Source organism: Bufo gargarizans, chromosome 9 (genome assembly GCF_014858855.1).
Source record: "Bufo gargarizans isolate SCDJY-AF-19 chromosome 9, ASM1485885v1, whole genome shotgun sequence".
In the NCBI taxonomy this organism is placed as follows: domain Eukaryota; kingdom Metazoa; phylum Chordata; class Amphibia; order Anura; family Bufonidae; genus Bufo; species Bufo gargarizans.
In genome coordinates, this window is record NC_058088.1 from 120178090 (window position 1) to 120195040 (window position 16951).

Consider the following 16951-nt stretch of genomic DNA (forward strand, 5'->3'; position numbering starts at 1 on the left):
TGAATACAGAGGGTTCACCACAAGATGTAAACCATTGGTGAGCCTCAAAAACAGGAAGGCCAGAATAGAGTTTGCCAAATGACATCTAAAAAAGCCTTCACACTTCTGGAACAACATCCTATGGACAGATGAGACCAAGATCAACTTTTACCAGAATGATGGGAAGAGAAGAGTATGGAGAAGCAAAGGAACTGCCCATGATCCTAAGCATACCACCTTATCAGTGAAGCATGGTGGTGGTAGTGTCATGGCGTGGGCATGTATGGCTGCCAATGGAACTGGTTCTCTTGTATTTATTGATGATGTGACTGCTGACACATCACGGTTCATCCTGAATTCTGAAGTGTTTCGGACAATATTATCTGCTCATATTCAGCCAAATGCTTCAGAACTCATTGGACGGCGCTTCACAGTGCAGATGAACAATGACCCAAAGCATACTACAAAAGCATCCAAAGAGTTTTTTAAGGGAAAGAAGTGGAATGTTATGCAATGGTCAAGTCAATAACCTGACCTGAATCCGATTGAGCATGCATTTCACTTGCTGAAGACAAAACTGAAGGGAAAATGCCCCAAGAACAAACAGGAACTGAAGACAGTTGCAGTAGAGGCCTGGCAGAGCATCACAAGGGATTAAACCCAGCGTCTGGTGATGTCTACGCGTTCCAGACTTCAGGCTGTAATTGACTGCAAAGGATTTGCAACCAAGTATTAAAAAGTGAAAGTTTGATTTATGATTATTATTTTGTCCCATTACTTTTGGTTCCTTAACAAGTGGGACGCACATATGCAAACTGTTGTAATTCCTACACTGTTCACGTGATTTGGATGTAAATACCCTTAAATTAAAGCTGACAGTCTGCAGTTAAAGCACATCTTGTTTGTTTCATTTCAAATCCATTGTGATGGTGTATAGAGCCAAAAATATGAAACAAGGAAGGTAAAGCAGCTCTCACCCACCGTCCACCTGCCTTGAGCACAGATGGCAACCTTCGGACTTGATTGCTGTGAATATTCAAGACCAAGAAAAATCCAGCTTCTCTTAGTAAAACTGAACTGCCTTACTTCAGCTTAGGGATTAGCCTTATCTCTTTTGTTGTTTTGGTTGTTAGTCGCTGCCTGTATTTCTTGACCATTTGATTTTCCGCTGAGTCCAGAGGAAATTTATACTTTCTATCTGATCCCCTTCTGTAAGAGGTACTAGATGGTTTCTCCTCTACCTCCATTGTCTACCACTTATCACCTACAGTCAGGTCCATAAATATTGGGACATCAACACAATTAAAATTTTTTGGCTCTATATTCAAGACCAAGAAAAATCCAGCTTCCAAGATGCAAAAGGTAGAATCTTTATTGTGCGTTTAAAATCCAATACAAGACATCACAGGTTACAGTAACGCGTTTCAGACCACAAGTAAATCAGGGTCCTTCATCATGACAAAAAAATATATTTTTTTCATCCGAAGCATGTAGGTTCAAGTTCCTATGGTATTTAGGTTTTGGATCTCATCTGTGTGTTGTGCTTGTTCTGTGCTGCTTTTCCTGGGTACACCATCTTCCAGGGTCCTTGTTTCGGCAATGGAGGCAGGGGGTCATCTCGGTCCGTGGGCATCCAGGATGGTAGATCTATCGAGTGGATACCCAGTGCAACCCAGGCTGCACTCAGGTCTTGAGGGGAGATGATGGTGACTTGCCTCCCATTCTTCACTGCTAGCTAGGCCAAATGGGTATAGCTAGCGGATGGGAGTGCCGGCGGCCTGCAGTGCTTCCAGAAGAGGATGGAGAACCTGCCGCTAAGCTAATGTCGAGGCAGCTAGGTCTTGGTAGAGAATGATAGGCGCATCTTTATACCTGAGTTGATCTATTTTGCGGAAGCACTTCAAGATTGTTGCTGTGTTCACGAAGCTAAGCAGGCCGCAGATAACGTCTGGTCGTGGTTCTCCGGGCTTCGGCTTGGGGTGTAAGGCTCTATGAATGCTTTCAATGACGACAGTCTTCTCCCTATCAGCTCTGAGTAATGAGGCAAAAATTACCTTTGCTGCTTGTGGCAGAGCTTCTGGGGCCACAGACTCAAGTAGGCCTCAGAGTCTAATGTTGAGTTTGTGGCTCCTATTCTCTTGATCCTCCATCCAGAGAAAAGCATAATTGAGTAGGGCCTTGTGGGTTTGAAGCATTCTTCTGGAGCTCAATTTCAGTTAAATTTTTGCAGTAAAATGTCTTGTCTACATGGTAACTAACATAAGTATAAGAATGCAATTTTTGCAGAATAATGTGTTTGAACTACACTGTCTGTTGTAATAATGCACTCACTGACATGGGTAGAAGAATGCAATTTTTGCAGTAAAATGTCTTTGACCTAAATGGTATGATGCAGTAATGCATTTACTAACATGGACATGATAATTTGCAGTACTGCAGTAAAATGTGTTTGCTGTAATAACCCATTATCTTGCAGTAATGTGTTCAGTAACATCGGTATAACGCAGTTACAAACAGTACATTTTAACTATTTCTTAGAAAAAAATGCTTAAGTGCTCACTGTTTGCAGCAGAATGTACGGTATTGAGGTACTTGCAATAAGATTATAGATTATAGCAAGATTAATAAGATTATGTAGAAACTCTTTGATGAAATACAAAAAAAAAAGATGGCTGCCTGTTCATACAGAAAACATGTCTGTCAGCCTCTGAGCCAATCAGGGCAAGCCTCCCGTGACTACCTCCCAGTGTCATGTGATTCTCTATCTCCTTCCTCCCTTAGGATTTCCCTGCCAATATCCATAATAAAATGTCACTGGGCACTGTTTTTATGTGATTTATCCTAAATGAATCACAGAAAGTTTGGATTAATTTGGAGATTTTTGGGTGAAATTTGTAACTAATCCAACTTGTTTACAATCGATTTTCTCATCTATAGTTTGAACCAGACCTTATTTAGGGGTTTCATAACAAAGAGGGTGAATACATATGCACTTACACAATTTATTTTTATTTTATTTTTTAAACAAGGTATTTTTTCATTCCACTGTAACAATTTGGATAATTTGTCAGGTCTATTACATAAAATCTAAATTAAAATCTATTTTAATTTCAGGATGTAATGTAACAAAATAGGAAAACATCAAGAGCTGAATACTTTCTGGTCTTACTCTTCTGGTGACTTAATATGACTGTGCATTAGGACATATTTGGTGAAAAGAAGAAACTATAAGTGAAAAGCATACATAGTCTGACTATTCCTCCTAAACAATTAGAAACCCTGGACATCATTAAATGGTGTTGGCCTGAATAATGATAACTTTGTATTGAAATTTTTTCAGTTTGCTGGATGTTACTTTACAGTGAAATTAAAAGGGTGTGTTATTTGTGTATGGGATTTAGATGGTATAATGTAATACTTGCAAGTCTGTATTGGCCTTTCTCAAATGTTTTTCTGTGTCTATTACAGATCACTGGCTGCATATACATATACATGCTTTCCTTGGGAGTGAGCTCTTAACTCTGATACATGTGAAATAAAAATCAGAGCATTTTCAAACATTATCATCAATTGGTAACATTTTATTTCTTTACTGGGTTAAACAAGGAGCAGAAATCGTCTGCCCAAAGTACAACAGAACAGAAAGCATTACAGGTACAGATAAGGACTACTGAAACACAGACAGTATTAATATTATATTCTTTTTAATACAACTCAATTATAGCATCTTTTTAAACCATCTCAAAATAAAAAGAGGATCTAGTGCAAAAAGGTTCTATAACATTAAGCACAGTGTATAAAACGGCATAAGAAGGAGGTCCTCACAAAGAGGAGATGTCAGCCTCATCCTTATGACAGAGTCTGAAAATATATTAAAACAAGAGTGAAAGAGGGAAATACAGGTCAAGACCGACAGAGAGAAAAAGGGGCAAAAAGTAGAAAGACCTCATTAACCGCTTCTCAGCTGAATGGGCGTCCTCACTGCATTGTTCTGTCATGTGCTATTAGCCTCTCTCCAGCAGAGAAATGGTTAAAGGCTTAGATCCACATTGTGTTCTCTTTATAATTTTATTTTTCTACTAATATTGTTTTATAACTTCTCACTTTGTGAAAAGTTTTCCCTCTAGTCCGACTTTAATGGACACCTAAAATCCTCACAACATCTTGAGAAGGGTTCAGGCACGAAACAGCCTTAAAGACAGCGCTGGCGATGTGCATTATGCCATGCCCAGATCTACTGAACCACTCTTCCTTTCCACAGTAACCCCTTATCCTTGAGAGAATGAACCATTCAGACTAAAACTGGCATTAGACATAGAAGAACTGTCAAACAATAGCCTGGATGGCTATTATCAATTCAAACATTCATATTCGGTTCATAAAAGCTTCCATGTAATTTTATTAGTAATGGATTAGATAAGTGGCTGCCAAACACTTCTCAAGCCCCTTATCTTCTTGGGAAGAAAAGAATCAGACAGGAAAAGTCCATCCTGTCGAATCCATGTCTTCCCTGACTTTAGGGGAACATCTGGCAGCTCTGTAGATATTTGATTGTCCGTGTCTATGGTCAGTTTTCCCTTTACTTTCCAGATTCATTCCAATTCACATTTTTGGCACCAGGAAGTGTTTTTTCTTTGCCTTATATGAAAAGATTTTGGCAATCGGCAAGATATTTAGCTTTTGTCTTCCTCTGAATTAACATGAGCGTGAATAATCATAGGTGTATTGTGTGCATTGTTTTAATATGCTGCCGGGTAAATGATTCACACATCCTACAAACGGCAACTTGTTAACCTGTTCACTTCCAGCACTGCACATGTCTGGTGGTGAAAAAGTGAAATATGGCATAGCCACAGCAGCATATCTCTGGTCTGGCAGGTGTAAAGTTGGTAAATCATGATTCCAAAGCATATCCACAAAAACATATAGTCTACAACCTTCTTCCAGACACAATGTTAGATATCAGAGCCTGATCCAAGTATGGATCGTACTCAGTATTGCTTCATTAGTCTTCTCAGGAAAAAGGGTGTCTCACTGTTTAGTGAGTCTCTTACCTATACAGAATAGATGCTACCGTTTTGTTGGCTGAAGAGACATCCATACAAAAATCGATAAATTCACCAGTGACATCACTGAGGCATAAGGGACTTTTGGTCGAATACATCAGTGATGACAGATTGGCTACTTGTTCAGCCCACAAAATGGAGGCGCCATTGTGTGCAGGTAACAGGCCCACTCTAGTTATCCTTAAAAATTTGTACCTCTTAGACCTTACCCTGACATTGGCAGGGGACATGGTTACATATGTGCAAAGCCACGTTTACACCAAAATGACTTTGGTTTACTTGGTATATCCTTTGTGCACACTGGTGGCTCCAGAGGCCTTTTTTTGCATACGTAAAAATATATACATTTTATGTTTACTGACAATAGAAGTTGCATCAGTCGTCCTGTTAGTAAATTGCTTTCTTATGTAAACTGATACCAGTGATCAGATACTTCCTAATCATTACGGAGAGTAAATTAGGGAAATATAGCATCATGTCACAATGGCCCAGAATGGGCTGTAGAGAGTACTCTACCAGGTGATATTACCTATGTATCAGATACTGTAATGTACTGAAAAAGCAGCTCCACATTTCAATAATGTTGCTGATGTAGGTTGGGTTTCTTAGATGCCAGCTTGAATGCTGTCTTTCAATGACCATATTCAAGAAGATGGCTAGCCTACGTGTAGTTCTCACTAGTAGCTTTAGATTTAATATCTATTCTGCTTTACAATTTTTTTATAACCAAAAACTGGAAGTGATCCCAGAAGAGGGAAACGTTCCCAAAAGAAAATTTCTGGTTTCCCTGGTTCCCTCTTCTGGAATTTTTTTCCAAACTTTGGCAATAACAAACAAAAATATGAACATATTTTCTTAATTTGCAAATACAGGATTTAAATTATATGTAATTTCTTGTTTCTAAGAAAATTTCAACAAAACATGCACCATGTGGAGACGATGGACACAATACGAACTTGGGATGCAAACACCATGTGCACCACGCACACACATCTTGGACACCATGGGAGGCAATCTTGTAGGCAACATCATTCATCCTGCATCTGTCTGCAGTATGCTGTAGACAGGAGGACATTTTAAATGACTGTTTTACCACAGGGGTTATCCAACCCCTATAATGCCCCCCCCCCCCAAATGCCCACACACCTCATATAGATTAATTTACTCTGCTCCCCGGCACCCATCTCACTCCTGATCCCCGCACGGCCGCTGCTACATCTCTCTGTCACGCAGATCATAAGATATGGCAACCGGGGGGATGTTTTGGGGGAGCAGCCAATATCAGGCCACTATGGGAACCAGCCTCCCTAGCATAGCGGGTGACACTAGGGAGGCTCGTCCTCATCGCGGCCAGCTATTGGCTGCCATTCCCCCCTCCCTGGATGTCTTGATTGAGGTGCAGCAGAGGCTGTGTAGGGATCAGGAATAATGCGGGCACCAGCGAGCAGGGTAAGTATAATATATTTGAGGTGCCCAGGCATGGGGGGGGGGGGTCATTATAGGGGTTGGATAACCACTTTAAGAAAAGCCTGTGAGTCATGTCCCTTACTAAACAGTTCCAGATGAAATGACAGTATATATATATATATATATATATATACATACATGGAAAAGGTCAGGCAGCACTCCTTCAAATGCAGATGTAGTTGTATGGGTGCCCGCGGTGGTCCTTCGATATAGGACGAAATCAGTAGACAAAGAAAATCTGCAGCACTCCTTCAAGTAAAAAAAGTGTGTAATTTATTCACACATGTCAGCAAAGACAACGTTTCGGTCCTCTCACAGGACCTTTATCAACTCACTTGACTTGATAAAGGTCCTGTGAGAGGACTGAAACGTTGTCTTTGCTGACATGTGTGAATAAATTACACACTTTTTTTTACTTGAAGGAGTGCTGCGGATTTTCTTTGTCTATATATATATATATATATATATATATATATACACACACCATGAAGCATTTTTTTTAAATCATATTCATCAAAATTGCATAGGTGACATCTTATGGTAGAACATTTTTACTGAGCTTTTAGACAGTTTAACCTCTGTGATGAGTTTATGTGGATATTTCAATTTGAGAAGATATAATTACCTAATGAAGCACTTTTGCGAGGTAGTAGCATGAAATAAATATTTAAGCATGTGCAGATATTATTTCATATTCCATATTTTTCATGTATTCATCACCTTCTAGTCACTAATAGTATCAATTGCTAATCTACACATCATCTCTTTACCGGGTGTTCTTGTGAAATCTCCCTAGGACCTGATGCGCTAAGGCAATAGATGGCTGATCTCACCTCACCAGTTGTAATTACACAAATATACAGTAGTTAAGATTAAGCAGTTAATGAACATGTTTTGTAAATGTTTGGGAGTGAGCCGTTTGACACAAGAACAAATGGAAGTAGGCTCATGACCAAATTCTTCTCTGTGCGCACTTACTACAACCTACCCACATAAGTTCTAGAGTTCTACAGAACATCACATGTAACAATCAATTGCATGAAAAATATTACAACTAAAAGTATGTAATAAGCCCTTAAGAAATTAGATTGACCTTGCATGCATGAACTTTCAATGGGTATAGATCAGTGATGGCTAACCTCCGCCACTCCAGCTGTGGTAAAACTAGAGAACAGAAAACAGCATGAGAACAGCTAAGCAAGTGTCCATGTTGGGAGTTGTAGTTTTACCACAGCTTGTGTCCCAGGTTAGCCATCACAGGTATAGGTGAATAAGATTCTGCTGAACCACTGTGACTTCAGCCTATCTCCTGTTTGGCACAAAGGGGAAGCCATTTTGTCACTCAACATGCCGGATCATGCCTTTTCCCTGACACATGCACCCCTATACACATTAAATAACCTGCTTATCAAACAAATCTGAAGGTTTATCTGACTTACATTCAATGTGCGTTGGAACCTTTAGCTATATAGGGTGCACCCAGCCCTGCTGCCTAGTGAACCCAGAGGCCACCTGATGGAACTTATTGTGCATTAATGGTCTATTCCTGTGATGGCTAACCTTCGGGAGTCCAGCTACAACTCCCAAAATCCACACTTGTTTGGCTGTTCTCAGCACTCCATAGAAATGAATGGAGCATGCTGGGGGTCGTAGTTTCACTACAGCTGGAGTGCCGGAGGTTAGCCATCACTGGTCTATTCTAAGGCTTAGCCATCAATATAAAATTGCAGAAAAACCCTTAAAGAATAAGTTAATATGTTAAACTGAGTAGGATGTTTGGCATTTGTCAATTACATTTTTTTTAATTCCGTGGCTCCTGATATATTTTTAATGTAAGTACATAGTAGATCTTAAATGTGTATTCTCAACAAACCGCCTTTCATAAGTAAAACATGAGCATGTGGTGAATTTAATGATGCAGACGACGGTCGTCTATGACAGAGGCACATTCTGCATGTCACAGTTTACTGCAACAATATTTTTTTAACCAAAGGCTTGTGTAACTAGATTGTTAGGACTAGTTCAGGTAATCACATCAAATAAATGATTCTACACATAATGGACGTGTTTATTTTATGGGCTGGGCGTCTAATTATTCTATGTTGAACAGGCTGAAACATTCAAGTTCTGCAAACCTCCTTACACGTGGCCCCAGTTTGTTAATTGCCCAATGCATTTAGTCTGCAAGAAGGTCATATTTAACAAACATTGGGACAAGCAGTGTAATTGTAATTAAAACCGTACTTGTGCAATCACTATAGTCATTAATCTAACAGGAGAGATCAAATAAGCTAATAATAACTAGAAAGCAGCTGACGCTTTAATTATGTCTGCAAGACAGTAACAAACCACTAAAATATACCCTGAAATCAGAAACATCTACCAATATCACTGTAAGCAAATCTAACACAAGGCCCTTTTTGACGAATGGCAGCCTAAAGGCATTACCTGGAATAGCTACCTTCTCAGCTCTACGAGATAGACTTTATCATAACATATTAATGATGGCGTTTTCACTTGTATTGAAGAAAAACAATACACCGGCATGATTGAGCACAAAGGACAGACAGCGAAGACTCTAAGTCAGTACATGCAGTTGAGAGAGCATGGAAGTAGGCCAACAGCTGGGTCTGGCTTCTATAAAAGCAGCACACATGAGGCCAGTGTAGACCCATTGCTACTAGTCTTCAATTACCAGTTACAGAATATGGTGTATTCATGGGTCACCATAAAATGCTGCTACATATATCATACTGTAAAAATTAAAGGGCCACTCAATCTAGAGGCAATAAACTTATGAAAGTAAGGCTCCAATCACACTGTGCTTGGGTTCCACAATCAATGCATTTGACTGGACTTGCCCCACAATATATGCCAAAGTGCTGATAGACTTAAAGGGGTTGGCTCATGAACAACATGTATCACCTATCCACTGAATAGGTCATAAACATGTGATCGCTGGGGCTGCCAGTGGTCAAAATATACACTGAACATCTTTTCTGTGGACCACGGGGGTCCCTGAAATCCCTGTGTGTGAATAAGGCTGTAGTGCACAACCATGGCCACCATTTTATTGATGGAGTCAGTCAAACGCTATGCTCAGCAGCCCCCATGGATGCGAATGGAGCAATGGTCACACATGTACACTACCACTCAATTCACACAGGGGACTCAGGGACTCCTGTTCTCATCAATGCTGGGGGTCTCAGGATTAGAAACTCCAACAATCATACAATTATCCAGTGTTTATGGGAAAACCCCTTTAGTAGCCATACTGCTGGATGGCTTAGGTAGTATACATCTACATGGGGTTCCCACAATGCACAGTATGAACAGAGCCTAATGCTTATAAACAGAACACCTAATATCATTCTTACCTATGTACGGTAATGTTTCTGAAAGTTCACCGAACTGAAGCATGGCATATAAATACTGATCATAGAATAGGACAATTCTCTGTCATGCCACTATCATCCTGACTACAATGATTATTGTTTCTTTTTAGAAATAAGAACGGGGGATATCTAAGGTTTTCTGACATCATAAGAACTGATAGGAAAAGATGTAAGAAAGATACTTCCCTATCACCTACATACATATATTGTTATAGAGGACCTTTATGTCACACAATTGACTCAACTAAAAAGTGTCTAATTTTAGTGTTTCTGACGTTCGGCTTCCCTGCATCATACTGTTCATATCTGTGTCCATCTACAAGGCTGTAGGAATGAGCACTGAATGAGCAATACAGACTGAGGGATGACATACAGAACAGCCAACTCATGGCTGGTGGACGGCAGCCACGCTATTGTTTGCTCTTTACATGAGAACAGGCTTTGAATTTCAAGCTATTCTGAAGGATGGCACAAACTTTGCATACACTAATGTGCCAAAGAGGCACAATTGCCAAAATGCTAATTTCTTGATATCTGTCCTTAGTGCTTTTCTCCCATAGTTACACACAAGCATATACATATTTTTAACAGGTTTAGCAAAGTGAGCTTGAAAAACAAATGTGCACACATAATTACATAATGTGATTGCCTTCTTGAGCTGGAAAGTCAATGACCTCTTAAGCTGCCCAAATACAATCAATAGCTACCGGACGAGCGATGGTTCAGCCGACAGCCCTCCCACCCCCACGGCCAGATACTTCTGGAGGTGGTTTATTTCTTGGGTGGAAAAAAAGATCGGGTGAAAATATTCATTGTGTCCTCTAACATCATCTGTCAGGAGAAAGTTGGAAGGTCCCCACACACATCAACATCAACATGTTGGCCAAACCCACCAACAAAGGTATAATGTGTATGGTCAGCTTTAGTGACCATGGACGCAGTTCTCTGTCAGCTTCATGATATGGTAAGGACAAGATGAAGTATCAATATCAGGACAAGATGTTTCCTGTTTAACATACGCAATTAAGGTGAAGAAGTGCCATTAACCCCTTAGTGGCCAACAGTAGGCCTTTATACAGTGGTCCCCAAGGGGCTTTAAACCTACCAATACACCCTTTTACAATGATGCGGGCATTGCATGGGAAGAATATCCCATGCCAGGCAGAGAAGGAACTCCGCTGTCCTTAAAACCTGCTGTTTAATCCTGTAGATGCTGCAGTCAATAGCAACCACAGCATCTTGGTGGTTTCAGAGGAAAGGGGCTTCCCCTGTCACCCTCATTACTCCTACTTCTAAAATGCAACATGATCACAGCGTGCCAGTGGGTCTAGTATACTGCCTGTCAGTATATTTGTAACAAGGATATTACACTGCACTTTGCAGTGTATTATTGTATGTAAGTGATCAAACAGTTGTACTGCCCTATTGCTCTTGTAGGACGAACAAAATGTTTAATGATAAAATTAAGTGTATAATATAAAAATAAAGTGTCAAGAAGTAAAATAACAAGTAAAAAAAAAAAATGTTTTTCTCTTAAAAACTTTTTTTTATGGAAACAGTTTATATTAAAATCACACAACTGATGTTTCCAAATTCATAGTTGTCCAACCTATCACCTCAACGTGTTATTTATCCCACATGATGAATCCATAAAAACAAAATGCCAGAGCTGTGTTTTTTTTCATCTGTCTTCCAAAAAATGAAAGGCAATTGATCACAAAGTCTTATAATCCCCAAAATGTCACAAAGGAAAACTACAACTCACCCGACAAAAATAAGCCCTCATACAGTTCTGCCACCATAATAAAAATGTTACAGCTCTTGGAATTAGGTGGCAGAAAATAACTTGGACAACCTCTTGCAAAGAGATCAACAGGTTGGCCGACCTTGCGCCTTGGTGGATATTGCTAGGATGTGCCACCAATGTCCGATAGGTGAGAGTCCCACATATGGGACTTGCACCTACCTCTAGAACAGGGCCCCAAAGTGAATGATGGCGCACTGCACAAGCACAGCTGCCCTCCATTCACTTCTATGGAAGTGCAGAAAATAGCTGAGTAATGACTTGGCCACTTACGGAACTTCCATCGAATTATACAGGGAAGTGGCCACGCTTGCACAGTGCTTTCTCCATTCACTACTAAGGGAGTTCCAGAAATAGCCAAGTGCACTTGCTCAGCTTTTCTGAATTCCCATAGAAGTGAATAGAGAGCATGCTGTGCATGCACAGTGCTCTCCCCCTTGCTTTGGGGACACCATTCAAGAAATAGGTGCGGGTCTCACCTCTGCTATATGGCACCAAAGTGCGAGATAGGCCTTAAAGGTATTGTCACTAGAGTGTCACTTTTCATTTTGGCTGCTCAACTAAAAATCCACCTTGTATTTCTGCAGCATCAATCTGAGGCTGACGCTCGGATTCCTGCCACAGATTTTCTTAAGTTATGCCGCAATATGTGCCGCAGATCTTCACGAAGGTTCTCCCATTGTCTTCCATCTGTGTTTTAACTGTGATAAGTACTGCTACTTATTTCCACTGTTTATTACAAAAATTCAAACATCCGCGTCTAAATTTTTCGTCACTTGCTTATTGTCGTTGGATTTGACGTAGATTTTGGCATCCAAATCCATGTCAAATCAGACATGTATTATCTGAATTAAACACTCCTATCTGCAACACCAATAGGTATGCATGTAAAGCTGTATTTTTTGGACATTATTGGATTGTGTTTTATCAGACATACTGGTGGTTCCTATCCTTCCATATACTTCCGTAGGTTGTTGTTGTTCTCATTGGCACATAGTAACTACGTTACTTCATCCTACTTCTATCCATAAGGTCTGGAGCTGCTCTGGTTACATGAGACTGTCTGTTGCATCTCTATTAGTCACAGGACATACTGGCTCAGTGTATTTCCCAGATGTTCAGGTCATTTGAAGGCAGCTGTAAGTCAAAGACTTTAAGCTCACTCAGGGAGCACTACGGAGCAGCAAAAATGATATCTGGGAGAGTTTAATGGTTATAAATGTCAGAAGCGAGAGAATGTGCACTAGGAAAGAGGAATTAGACACCAGAGAGATAGGATGCTCAGTTGTTTAAAATACTGAGCCTTGAGGAATTCTATATTGTTTCTTACATTTTCTTTTACTATTTGACGTGCTACTCTCGGGGGCTTGTACTCACTGCCAATAAAATCAGGTGGAACGCACTGGTTAACTTCCAGCATTACATACATTTCTTATGTGTGCTTAGTAATATGCTTTCTAGTATTTTTTTCTCCTGTCCTCTAAATTAATTCCAACCCAAGCCAACTAATAATGAGCAGATGGAAAGGACCTGATATCCCAGATCAGTCATTTTTTTAGGAAGTCATTTTCTCTACAACAGATGACGTATGCCTCATGATTTGTAAAACACTTGCTGTCATAATGTAAAAAGAATGCACACAAATGTTATATATGTTCAGTAACTCCCTGCCAAGATGCCAGCCATTACAAGTGACAAACACTCACGGGCAAAGATATCAAGTGTGCAGTAACTGTGATATACAGTGTGTGAGGGAAAATGAGAGATATATGATTTCAAATTTCCGGATATAATAACATATGTATAACATTCATATGAGTTGTATATGTAGTTGTGTAGTCAACTAGTGTTACGTAAGGGTTCCTCCACATAGGACTAATGCGCTGTGGATTTGCTGCCACATATTTGCAAATGGCAAACCTGCAGCATTTTAAAGTACCAGCAATGTACTGAGAAAGAAATCTCATCTATGTTTTTTCAGAAAAAATAATCCATAGAGTAAATTGAACTGCGGTGGAAATAAATTATGGTGCAAATGTTGACAGTGAATTTTACACTTTGCAATGGAGAAGGTTAAATCTGTTGCAAATCCACAGCAAAATCCGCATTTAACACAGCAGATTTACTGTATTTTACATGTGGACGTGCCCTTTATGGGTTTTTCTGAAACTACAGCAATGATGGCCTATCCTCCATGTTGCCGCTGATTTTCAAATAAAGGGGCTTCTGTTTACGAACCCATACCGTATGGGCACTTTCCTGAAAATTTTTACTTAACAATTTGAAAACAGTCTTTATTTTTCACATCTTTTTCCATAGAATATAATTGACCCACTAATCAGATCCACGTAAAAATGACAAGTATAAGTATTACTTATGTTTAAAACTTTACTAGTGGTAGATATATATGTTAGATATAACATTTTCTATAATTATAAGAGATGTACTTCAAAAAGATGTCTATAAGGCAAAATACTTGTGAAACTCGAAAAATTAGAATATTGTGCAAAGTTCATTTATTTCAGTAATACAACTTAAAAGGTGAAACTAACATATGGGATAGACTCATTACATGCAAAGCGAGATATTTCAAGCATTTATTTGGAATAATGTGGATGATTACGGCTTACAACTTATGAAACCCCAAAGTCCCAATCTCAGGTCCCCTTTGCTCAGGGGGTATGGATTAGTTAGCTGACTACAGTGTGACACTTTGAGCCTAGAATATTGAACCTTTTCACAAAATTCTAATTTTAAAGTTGCATTACTGAAATAAATTAACTCTTGCACAATATTCTAATTTCTTTGAGTTTCACCTGTAACTTGAGTGGTGGCGTGAGTGGGGACACTATAGCACCTACTACTTTGGTTTTAGCAAATCAAAAGTACTGATTCACAAATCATGAACAGACTACTTCACCAGTTCACTGAGTGGATGGCAAAAGGGTGCCACAGACTCTGAAACCTGGTATACAGTACTGCATGGTAACTGCCACTCATTTAACCCACAGCTTACTAGTGGCCTGCAAATGATCTCTTTCCAAGACATAAAGACACTAAACTTCACCTCGTCCATGTCATCAAAATCACAGAAAACTACAGTAATAAAAGAACCTAAAGCCATCTATTTTTCATCTCCATGTAATTCCATAGATCAACTATGTCCAACTCAATTTTTGCCAATTATACAAGCAGTGGGGCCTTTAAATAGTTCCTTCAAATTCCTATAGGAAATCATGTTCATTTTCACTTGTGCATAATTCCCCTAGAAATTAGCACAGATGTGTAATTGCTGGATACATTTAACCTGCCAAGACAGAATAGTCACATTCCTATCTGGTAACAGAGGATACATAAATGATTCTGTATGGTGTTATATTTCAATTCAATGTACAACATATGAGATGGAAACACAGGCCTAATCCTGTTACAGCGGCACAGAGGTGACTATAGGAAGTCAAATTACAGCTATGACTATTGCTTGTGTAAGCACACTCAGCTGTAGGCAAATTGCCTGTCCAACTCTGAAGATGGGTTGTAACTAAGGAGCACATCTATTAAGACTGGTGTTTTAGGTGGTGGTAGTTCCACCGAAGTTATGAAGAGGCGCCGGCCTCTTCATAACTTCGGCGGATCCTCTGCCAGTTCTAAATGTAGGATAGCTTCTGAGCTGTCTTGCATTTCGACCTTTTTCTATGCCTACCAGCCAGTCCCCTACCCTGCCCACACTATGCCCACAATCTGCACCTGAAAGACACCTAATTTAGGAGTATTTCAAATTGATAAATGACCCCTTAAGTTTTTACATAGTGTGAGGAGTATCATTCCTATCTCATCTTTCTAGAGTGGCCTAGACTGGTAACATCCATACCCTATTCACACAAATACACATGTTCTGAAAGCACTAAATAGATATAAGGATCCATCAGCAGCAGCATACTAACTGACGCTTCAATTTGGCACCAAGAGCATTTTCTACGCATCACAAAGTAAAAAGTGAAAAGTGCTGAATAGTTATTAGTTTTTCCATTTTCTCACCACCAATGGAAGCTGAAACCTTACTTTAACAGAAACTATTGTACACGTACTCCAAGGGTCCTTGCACATGGCAAAGCTATGTGTAGGGATCCTGTATGGTGACACATGTCGTTTCGACAGGTTTATACCAGTAGGCAGTCAGGTACAGCAGTATGATGCCATGGTGCCAGATAAACTTTGAGACAAAACCTCTGTGCACCCCCATATTAATGCTGGATTTACACAGCCCGAGGTTCTGGCGGATTATCGGCAATGAATGTTCCTATGAACGCCCATTCACGATAATCGGCCCGTCTGCTTCTTATACACAAGGCAATAGAAACATTTCTGCATAGCAAACATTACTGTGCATAAGAGCCTTAAGGCAAAGGTTTATGTTTAAACATCATTTTACAGTTTACATATAGGTAAGATCTGTGTAAAAAGTTTGGGAACTTTACAAAGTCACAGCTTTTCTTGTCTTATACTAATCCTAAATTACATGATGTCTTAAGTTGGCAATGGACACATAAAGCTGACCATGCACTGAAGATTGTTTGACTAACGGCTATCACTCCTGATGCCCCCATACAAATGCATATGCTCAGCTGGTGCTTGAATCTGCTACCTAGGTATGAATGTAGTTGATCAATTATGATTTATTAGCAGCTTTGCTGGTGTATGAATGTGGAAAAAAGGTGACTCATCGTAATTGTTTTCCAATTTTACTGGCGTTAAACCAACCTGCCCTTAAGTCCCTTCTCACATTCCCTGCAACCCTCTAAGTTCCCTTCCTCCTTTTAACTACACTTCTACCTGCATACTGACATCATTGCACCTTTTGTCACCTCTCTTTTCTACATTTAAAGGGGCATTCCCATCACAATGATCACTGTTTAATCTGTTAATGATGTTCCAGTGATCATTCTTGTTAATATATTGCATTGGCAAATTCCCACTCTTCTTGATAAAATTCTTTCCCTCCTACCTCATTGTTGTCAAATAGTATCCCATAGATACGGCCACCACTCACCTCCCAAATTCATGGGCCTGCTCACTGCAGTCCTGAACGCGCACGCTGCCGCGCATGCACAAGGCTTATTTCTTCAGTGCCGCATCTCCTACTGAGCCGTGCATGCCCTGTATGCAGAATGGCTCTGTATGAGACGCGGCACTAAAGAAGTAAGCTTTTCACATGTGCGGCAGCATGAGCTCTCAGGACT